General features: G+C 38.3%; 1 long non-coding RNA gene across 4 annotated transcripts; it reads left to right on the top strand.

Annotated features, from left to right (window-relative positions):
- The first annotated feature begins 126 nt into the window (after positions 1 to 126).
- LOC136267320 (uncharacterized) lies at positions 127 to 9,811 on the top strand. Of its 4 annotated transcripts, none has more exons than XR_010706633.1 (6): positions 127 to 582; positions 677 to 758; positions 7,667 to 7,733; positions 7,784 to 8,010; positions 9,501 to 9,656; positions 9,706 to 9,811. It is a non-coding gene; the product is annotated as an uncharacterized lncRNA (long non-coding RNA). The 4 variants fall into 4 exon arrangements; XR_010706632.1 differs by having other exon boundaries at positions 128 to 582; positions 7,667 to 7,700; positions 7,784 to 8,125; XR_010706631.1 differs by having other exon boundaries at positions 128 to 582; positions 7,784 to 8,125.
- Positions 9,812 to 10,348: the final 537 nt, after the last annotated feature.

The raw sequence follows: 10,348 nt of genomic DNA, 5'->3' as shown, positions 1-10,348 counted from the left end.
ACTAGGGAATATTCAGTAGAGAAAGGAAAATCTGACACAAGCTCTACCTTAGTTTATATCAATAGTAAACACTGTAGTCTAGTCTTCAGCCGCTTACGTACTCGATCACGGGTAACCATATAAACGTCACACTGCTGCCCACAATCGAAACTCAACAGGCGTGTCAAGATAACTTATATTTTTATAGATAATAACTTAAAGAAGATAATCAAACGCTTAGCTGGAGATGGCAACGGATCATGATATGCCGTTGGACAGTCACAGGCGATATCTCAGAAACTCTACAATGATCCATCAATTGCTATAATACCGCTGGACCTGCACACCGCGTACGCCATTGGAGACTACCAGATCGTGAACAAGGCGGTAATGAACAAAGAGGACCTTAACAAGAGGAACAAAGGCGGTTGGACCCCGCTAATGTACGCCGCCTATGTAGGACGGGATACTATCGTAATGTTGCTACTAGATGGCGGAGCGAACATAATTATTGTGTTTCAACCGGGGGTTTCAACAAAGAAGCTCAGCCAGTTAATGGTTTCAGCGGGGTCCGGTATAGAGTCCGTGTGTTACTTGTTACAAGTGAGTCCACCACGTGTGTGTGTGTTGTGCTGTAGCTACACGTAGTGTGAGGAAGCCATATTAATGTGTTGTGACAATATCCTCCCCCTTCTAGTGACAATGATCAAGTGACCCCTCTCATGCAGGCTGCAATGGACGGACATCACAAGATAATCGTGGAATTGTTGATAGCTTATGTGAGTCTGTAACTGTTGCCCCCTGTATGTGTAACCGTGACCTCTGTGTATCGGTAGTCAGGCAGCGCCTGCCTCTTTTCGCATAAAGAGGAAGTGGCTGGTCACTCTAACATTACTTAGTTATAACAATGGAATGGAATTAAACAATGATGTCACAATAATGACACGTCTAACAGCCACAAAGTAAATGAGAGATTAACGAAAGGCTGCTAACATAACCGAGATTCTATCCATATTGATTAGGTAGCTTTATGGGTACATCAATTCTAACTACAAGGCTCTTTCACTACATCCACCTTTTGTTCTTTTAAAGAACATCCTATTGGTGACTACAACCAGCCTCAATCATATCACATCTTCACAAAACTTCATAACAAAGTCTTTCACACATTGTGTAACTCTACAGTATATGGTAACAGACGTCACAACTGTTTAGTAGTTACCAACAATGCAATCTTACCTTTTTTTGGTAACATGCTACAAATTTTGAATGTTAGAATGACCAGACCCTTACTCTATGTGAAGAGGCAGGCACCACCAGACTAGTGTATTGTATGGACTGTAACGGACACCTCTCTATGACCAATCCTCTTTCAGAGGTAAAAACGGAGGGACCAGTCCTTATTATGAGGTATTTTGTGTTAATAGTTTGTGTGGAGGATTTGTTAATAGTGTTGTCCAGGGGTATACAGTGTGATAGTCATCATGTTACCATGGTGATGTGGTAATATCATTTTAATCAGTTAAATGATATTGTGTTCTCTGTGGTAACCGTGATGGTAACCATGGTGATGACCATACTGGTTACTATGATATTACACCTGGTCAACCAGTGGTGTGTCTGATAGTAATTAGTATTTAATTAATAAATTAATTGTACATTGTTACTTGAATAATTTTTATATCAACAATGTACATATAATCTCAAGGTTGAAGTTTACAACTCTGTATCATACAGTGAGATAGTAGTACTGTATATAGTAGAAAGTTTGGGCATATAGCCCATGATAAAATATCACCCAAAAGCTCCTTCCTCTCATGACAATATGATGGTATTGGTTAGTCTGGCGCCGCTGACCTTATTTAGGTGCTTATAAGCACCCCAAAAATAGGGTCTGGTCTTTCTAGCATTCAGGACTTGTGTCTACCTATCTACGTATGTTTGTCCGTACGCACCCACGTGAGCAAAATCATTAAATGGTAAAAGCATCTTTTATGTAAGAAGTGAAATGAAGTCTGTATTAAACTTTTGCACAAGTAAACTTTGCTCTGAAGTGGTTTCTTTTCAGCGGTCTGAAATATGGGTGTGGCGACTCTTCACAGACCTTGTGAATTACCTTCCCTTCAGGTTTTACAGGCGTCAAACAACTGTGCAGGCCTCGTAGACAGCCTATCCCTTCGAGTTGGAAAGGGGGCGTATCTCCTACGTACGCGAACAAAAATGAAGAGCAGCTTTGAGGCTATGTTGAGAGAATTTGTGGGAATAGACACGATTGTAAAACTATAAAACAGTTTAGAAGATACTTCTGTGTGTAATATGTTGTTAATAGCAGTTTGTTTAACAAGCGCTACCTTAGCAGTACATAGCAACGGAATTACGAAAATTTCATGAATTACGAAATCTGAGATTACAATTAATTAATTATTGTTATTGTTATTAGCACTTTACAGTGACCAGCACTGAAGGTCTGACAGCAACATGTGCTGCAGCCTTTGGATTACCTAACCTAACAAGAACTGGAGACTTTAAATAAATGATTACGTATTATTGCATAATCATAAACCAACCTATTGATTACAATATTAAAATAGTAATACCATATAGTTGGTTAATTCCAGATGAGTTAGCTAGCTGCATGGCACCTGGTCTTTAGAAGTAGCACAACATCAACTTGTTTTCCTTCTACTTGTTTGTTTACTTTTTAATAGCCAAATGAACCACATTAAAAGAAATAATGGTGCCAGGAATGCCATAGAAGTAATTTTGCGTCAGTACACGTGCCCCATTATAATTACAGAAAGGGAGTTGGCCATTGCGCTTTGTTTTCAGCCAGTTGCACAGTGTTACTAGCTAAGCACAGTACGAGAAGCATCTATATTCAATCAATCCAGTCGCTACAGAAAATATGGGTGATGAGCATAATAGCCAACACAGCCGCAGGGAAGCTGCATCGTGCTATCACAAATTAACACTTTGCGTTGTCAGTGAAAAGAACTGGAACACAAAGGAGGACAAAGGCAGGTCCATGATGTATTGTACATACTGTGGTTGGTGAAAAGGCACATTTTGGGGTGAAGTGATGTCAAACAGTGAAGAAATCAAGCCCGCAGCCTTATATATTGTCAAGTTATGCTTGCATCAATCAGCCAGTTAGTGTTTTTTTTCATTTTTTTTTCATTTTGGGCTTGGCTATATATGCCTAATCAATGCTGCCAAGTTGTCGTGAAGGGAAATTGAGGGTGGTTTTAGAGTGATGTTTTTTTGGCTGGAAAATTCCAGTTCTTCATGATCAGTGATATGCTATACACCTGAAATAGCGTACCATATAGCCTAACTATTTGTGGGGGAAATTTTCACTGATATTGTGGTATTGGGGGGTTAGCAGTAAAAATTTTATCCTCGAAATATTTAGACTATACAGTATCTGTGTCTAACAACAGTGTAGTCACTGATATGATACACAATATGGTACAATATTGCCTTAGTGCTATTGAATGTGTTGGCTGCTAATATAATTTTCAATAAGCAACCCAGCTACACGTTTTAATGACTTTCATATTAAATGTGTGGGCAGTTGATAATTTTCCATTGTTTAGTGTACCAGCTATTGCTCCACTGTTATATCATAGTAGGGACCACAATGGGTTGGGCGTGGCCCATGAAAAATATCTCCCGAAAACCAGCCTCACTTTCCCTGACAACGATGAAGCAGTATTGGTTAGGTAAAACTAAGCCCAAACAAAAACAAGCCTTCAGATTGACCCAAAATGCTTTCAACAAGTTGCTATGAAATACTTATAATAATAAACAGAATTTTCTAGTGACTACTGGCTGATGCCTTCAGACAAGCGTAACTCGATAACAGCTAAGGGTGCAGGCTTGATTTTTTCACTTTTTGACGTCACTTCAGCCGTACACGTGCCTTTTGGCATGCTGCAGTACGTACAATGCATTCTTCATGGACTTACCAGTGTCCTTCTTTGTGTCCCATTCATCTTTGCTGACAGCGAAAGGTGGCAATTTGGCAATGGCTTCCCTTCGTAACAGAAATTGTCCGTATTTTTCATAGTGGCTACTTTGATTGCAGAGGTACTTTTTAAACAGTTCTTGATTCGTACTGCTGTGTGATGGATTGAACATAGCTGACAACAAAGTGTAATGGATACTTCACTTTTCAGATGATAATTGATAGCTGGGGTACACGGTGCCATTTCTTTCTTTTTATGCGGTATGCATGGGGTTCACCAGTCATAATAATAATAATTATTATTTATTTATTTATTTATTAAAGCTTTTCAGTGCAAAAATATACAGAGGGGTGTGCATGTATATATTATAGTGACAAATAATTGATTTGATAATACACTGATGGCACACTGGCATCCTGTACCAGTGCCCAAAAACAAAAGTAATTATAATTAAAATTAGTTCTATTTGTACTAGTAATAGCATGGGTAGCAGTGAAATTTGGGATAAATATCACGAGTGTTGTATTGTAAATGGGGATAAATTTCACGAGGCGAAGCCGAGTGTTGGAAATTTACCATTTCCAATACAACAAGAGTGGTATTTATCCCAAATTTCACTGCTACCCATGCTATTCCCAGTTAATACCATACTCGCTGCATATACGCATGCTGTGCATTAGCATTGCTATGTACGCAATTTGTCACTATGTACTAAACACGCGTCAACACTAATTGGCACTACATTGTTAACATAAATTCTAGCCAATGAAATTGCAATAACAACTTTTTCACTGCTGTCAGTGAAATACGGGATAAATTTCACTGCTACTATTGAGACTTTTGTACGGGAAGTGAAACAGGTATGGTATTAACGTAAGAATTACAACAAATAAGCCTATTAAATAAATTAGACTAGTGGTACCCGCGCAAAATGCGCGTGATACTAAGACAATTGTTATGTCCTATTGTGTGCATACACTTGAATTTGAACATTACTTCACATCATTAAATACCAACAAAGACATGATTACGCATAGCTACTGATGTGCATACATAATTTCCTCAATTGTGTGTTATGTTGGTGGCCTTGTGCACTGGAATTTCTGCACATCTGTACAGTACTCATGCAGAACACAGTTCTCGTGAAGGTGGCGTATCAAGATGTGTCCCATTACAACCATGCACATACATGAAAAAGATTAGTTTTGAATGGCAGGGATGTACTCAACTTCATTTTGATGAAGTTGCATGAACTAACATAAAGTCTTTGAGTGTGGTATGAGGATCAATTTACCAATAGTCGGTGCATCACCACAATGAGCTATGTTCTAATTCAACTTGCATTTGTTACATTCATTTTGTATATTTATGTAGTCAATTTGAGTAACTGAATTGTAGTTCCATTTCTACATCCTATCATGGTATTGTAATGTTTACTTATCGCATGACCAAGCATTTATGCAGTACAGTATTGGGTATGGGTATTCAAGTTTATCAGCTGTACTGAGCAAGGTCAACACAACCATGTGGATTTGGATAGAGAAGAGTTGTTAATCTAGAGAGGTTGAGAGAGAGATTGACTGTTGGTAGAGAGGTTGTGGGTGTTCTATTAGGGTATAGATATCGCGATGTATGTTCTATTAGGGTAGTTCAACGGAGCTTCTAGAAGTTTCAGCTGTCCCTGTGGAGTTACCAAGGAGTGAAAACGTATCATATGTCTCCCTACACATTGAAGACTGCAACAGTCACTTCATGATGTTGTCCACGATTCGTATCCTGGTGAGATAAACGTATGTTTTATTAGAGTAGTTGAACGTAGTAATCTTCCGTTCTTCATCTATCATAATGGCGAATCTTCCTTGTGTAGTCTGTTAGGTAGCCTGATTGGAGTGATTAGCTCGTTAAATTGACACCCCTACTACGATTGTTTCCTTCTCCCTTACAGTGGTGTTGCTGGTAATCCTACGTTTTAGGTCTGTCTGTAGTCCCTGACCTGCTTATATTCGTGTCGCAGTAGCTGACACTTCTCTATCCTTGTAGTAGACAGCACAGCAGTGTGTATTCACGGCGAATCTTCCCTCTGTAGACTGTCAAGTAGCCCGAACAGAAAATCGAGGCCATAAAATTTTTAAACAAAAACTCCTCCCTGGTTTTTCCCCCGATTAGCTTCAAACTCGCTAGACCAACTACCCGTCCAAAACAATGTGTCATAAGGTGGTTTTCGTGTCTGTCATTACGTGCTAACCTTGGTTGCGAGATACTTATCACTGTCAATGGCCATTATAAGTTTACGATACGCGTGTACGGCGTTCCGGTATACACACGCGTTGCCAATAGAAAATCAGATGACGTATTGGTCTAAAAGCTTACAATGAAATAGGATCAATCACTTTTTCATGATTTAACCAATCACATCAGCTAATTTGATCATGTGATCTGGTGTGTACGCTATCATCCGGCAACTAAAAATTTTTTTTAATATCACGCCCACGAGTATAAAAGGAGAGTTTCGTAGTGGGTGTGGCAAGTCTACGAGCTATGATCGTGCTACTTGACAGTCTACATAGGGAAGACTTGCCAGGAATACACACTCTGCCGTATTAGGGGTGGCAATTTAACGAGCTATGATCACTCCAATCAGGCTACCTAACAGACTACACAAGGAAGATTAGCATTATGAGAGATGAAGAACGTAAGATTACGTTCAAATACTCTAATAAAACATATATCTACCTTACCAGGCTACGAATCATGGACAACATCATGAAGTGACTGTTGCAGTCTTCAATGTGTAGGGAGACATAAGATCCTTGGTAACTCCACAGGGACAGCTGAAACTTCTAGAAGCTCCATTACTTATCTCCATTGAACTACCCTAATAGAACACACACAACCTCTCTACCAATTGGCCAACAATCAATCAGTCAATCTCTCTCTCAACCTCTCTAGAGTAACCACTCTTCATATGAAGGATTCATCTTGGTAATGCACCTTGATTCAGAAAGCAACAAAAGAACTTTTCTCTATCCAAATCCACGTGGTTGTGTTGACCTTGCTCAGTACAGCTGATAAACTTGAATACCCATACTCAATACTGTACTTCATACACACTTGGTCATGCGATAAGTAAACATTACACTACCATGACTAGGATGTAGAAATAAAACTACAATTACTCAAATTGACTACATAAATATACAAAATGAATGTGCCAAATGCAAGTTGAATTAGAACATAGCTCATTGTGGTGATGCACCAACTATTGGTAAATTGATCCTCATACCACACTCAAAGACTTTTGTTAGTTCATGCAACATCATCAAAGTTGAGTACATCCCTGCCATTCAAAACTAATCTTTTTCATGTATGTGCATGGTTGTAATGGGACACATCTTGATACGCCACCTTCATAAGATCTGTGTTCTGCATGAGTACTGTACAGATGTGCAGAAATTCCAGTGTACAAGGCCACCGACATTATAACTAGATGTTAGTGCCACACACAATTGAGGAAATTATGTATGCACATCAGTAGCTATGTGTAATCATGTCTTTGTTGGTATGGAATGATGTGATTACTCCTTGATCATTAGTAATGTTCAATTTTAAGTGTATTCACACAATAGGACGTAACAATTGTCTTAGTATCACGCGCATTTTGCGCGGGTACCACTAGTAAGTTACTAATATAGCTACAGGTAATCAAAAGTTCATGACAGGTTGACTGTTGACACAACTACCACAAGGACAAAGGTAATGGAATTTATGTGGGTCATTGAAACTGAGGTGTGTGATAAAATGATTCCAAAGAAAAGTTTTTAATCATCTTTTAATAGTGTTTGCAGATAAACTGATATTGATGATTGGCGGGGAGTTCCAAAGTCGACAAATTCAATTAAAATAAAAATGACGCTCTCTGTTGTTAAAGGATATGTTATGGTGTAGCTTGATTGAGTTAGATCTCGTAATACTCTGGGAGAAAGATACGTAAGAATTGATGTCAAGGCTTGGGGTTGGATTTTTCAGACAGTTGATGAAAAACATTATATCTGATATTTCAAAGGTATACATTAAGGGAAGTAAATTAGCCGTGTTTTGTAATCTGAGGTGAAGTCATGTAAAATGTATTTGGTTGACCTACGTTGGAGCTGTTCGATTTTAGAGATGTCCTTCAAAAGGTAAGGTCACTATACAGGTGCACAATACATAAGCTGTGACCTAACTAAGGATCTATATAGCCTGACTGTAACTGATGGAACAATGGTTTTACTAAAAGTTCTTCAAACAAGTCCCAGGGTCTTATAAGCTTTCTTTAGGATGTAGTCATGATGTTCATTCTAATTAAGATTATCACTGATCAAAACACACTTTGTGTAAATGGGAGGAGTTTATAGGATTGCCATTGATGCTATAATAAGTTGTAAATTTACATTTAAATGAGTGATGAGTACTTTTGGAGGAATGAAATGATAGAAGGGACGTTGTGCTCCAACTTGACAAGTAATTTTGATCGTGTTGTAGAAGCTACATATCACTAGGTACTTTAATGTGTCTAAAGCATTTTGTGTCATTTGCAAACAAACAAGCTCAACTGCACAGGGGATATCATTCATGTAAATAATGAATAAGAGAGGTTCAAGAATACTACCTTGAGGTACTCCTGATTCTACAGTAAGAAGATGGGAATTACAACCATTGATTGATACAAATTGAGATCTGTTTGTTACATATGCCAGAAACCATGCCCAAAGCTCACTGCCAATGTTAAATGTAATAGGTTTGCGAAGAAGATGTGAGTGAGAAACTGAATCAAAAGCTTTGGTGATATCTAAGTAAATAAGATCCAATTGATGACGAGAGGTGAAAATATCAGACAGGAGTAAAGTTGCTGAACTGATGAATGATTCTGAATAAATACAAACTGAGCTGGGTTGATTTTACTGGTAACATTGTCCAATAATTTTATCACACAGTAGTCGCTCCAGCACTTTTGAAGTGTAGGGATATTGGTCGGTAATTATTGATATGGGTGGGATCATTATATTTTACAAAAAAGTTAACAAACAAGTACATTTTAAAAATTGGAATTTTCAACTAGAGTAGGGGCCATAGCACATCAATAAAAAGTACTGAAACAAGTTGGAGTAGTGCACAATATTAAATCACAGTAAAACAATAAGAAGTGTTATATCCCTACTGTGCATCTTATTCTAATTTATTTTGTGTACTTGTGACAAACGTAAACACTCTAGGAAACTGGTAAACAACTAAGCTATACTGTTTAATTAAATGCACAAAACCTGACCTTCACATTCCGTGATTGCACAATCAAAATGATCATGATATCAATATCGTGATATATGGATATGTATCACACACCATTGTTCATGAAAGGTATCAACCCAACATGAACATACTATAGAGTGTACCATGTGTCTATATGTTTATGTGTATGTTAGTCTGTCAGTGTGTCGGGCCTTACAATTATGTTATGTGTGTGTCACCTGTACATTAGTCTGTCAGTGTGTCAGTCCAGTGTCCTGCCTGTTACAGGTGCAGTTACAGAAGATGCTTGATAAAGAACGTAAGATCAGGAGCACTACAGAGCAGTTTGCCCTCCAGCTACAGTTATCAAGACAAAAGGCTAATGAGTGTGCTACTGCCATGCAGCAATCTATCTGATCAGGTGATCCATCTGACAGCAGCAAGGTATGTCCTAGATCATGTGATTATCACTGAGCTCATGTGATCCCTACAGGAAGGTGTTCACTAAGATGTCCACCTCATTAACTGAACTCAACACCATAGCAACCAATATGCTGCTATAGATAGGTTGCACATTGTCCAACTACACAATCATGTCATGTGATAAGGTGGTAGTTTCACACATGACAGCTTAAGGCTGTGGACACAAAGTAATATAATATGTAATATTATTATAGTTACTTTATTTTTTGGGTAATATGTGACTCCCAACCTGGAACAAAGATATTTCATTCAATGCCACCAGACAAGACATTACATACAAGTTCACATTTAGAATATGATGTTTCAAATATAACTAACTGCATGCAAGTTCAGGGGGGGCTCTTGACCCCCCCCCCCAAAAAAAAATTTATTATTTTTAGTATACCAAGATCGAGATACTTTAATAGAGAAGTCACTCTAATAAAGCAGTCACAGTATTGAAACAGTGTGTAGTGAGCTATTTAAGGATTTTTTTTGTACTTTATCAATGATAACGTTGAGGTGGTCAGCTGACCATGACTTTTTTTGGTCTCCCCAAACCAGTGACAATATTAATGTAGTGCCTCAGTTCATTGTGACCCCCCCTTTCCATAAGTCTGGATCTGCCCCTGTGCAGATATTATAGCAAATAGTACAATGATTTTTACCATCTG

Source organism: Dysidea avara, chromosome 9 (genome assembly GCF_963678975.1).
Source record: "Dysidea avara chromosome 9, odDysAvar1.4, whole genome shotgun sequence".
NCBI classification, from domain to species: Eukaryota; Metazoa; Porifera; class Demospongiae; order Dictyoceratida; family Dysideidae; genus Dysidea; species Dysidea avara.
Note: the sequence above shows the minus strand (reverse complement) of the source record. Positions and strands in the feature narration are given on the sequence as shown.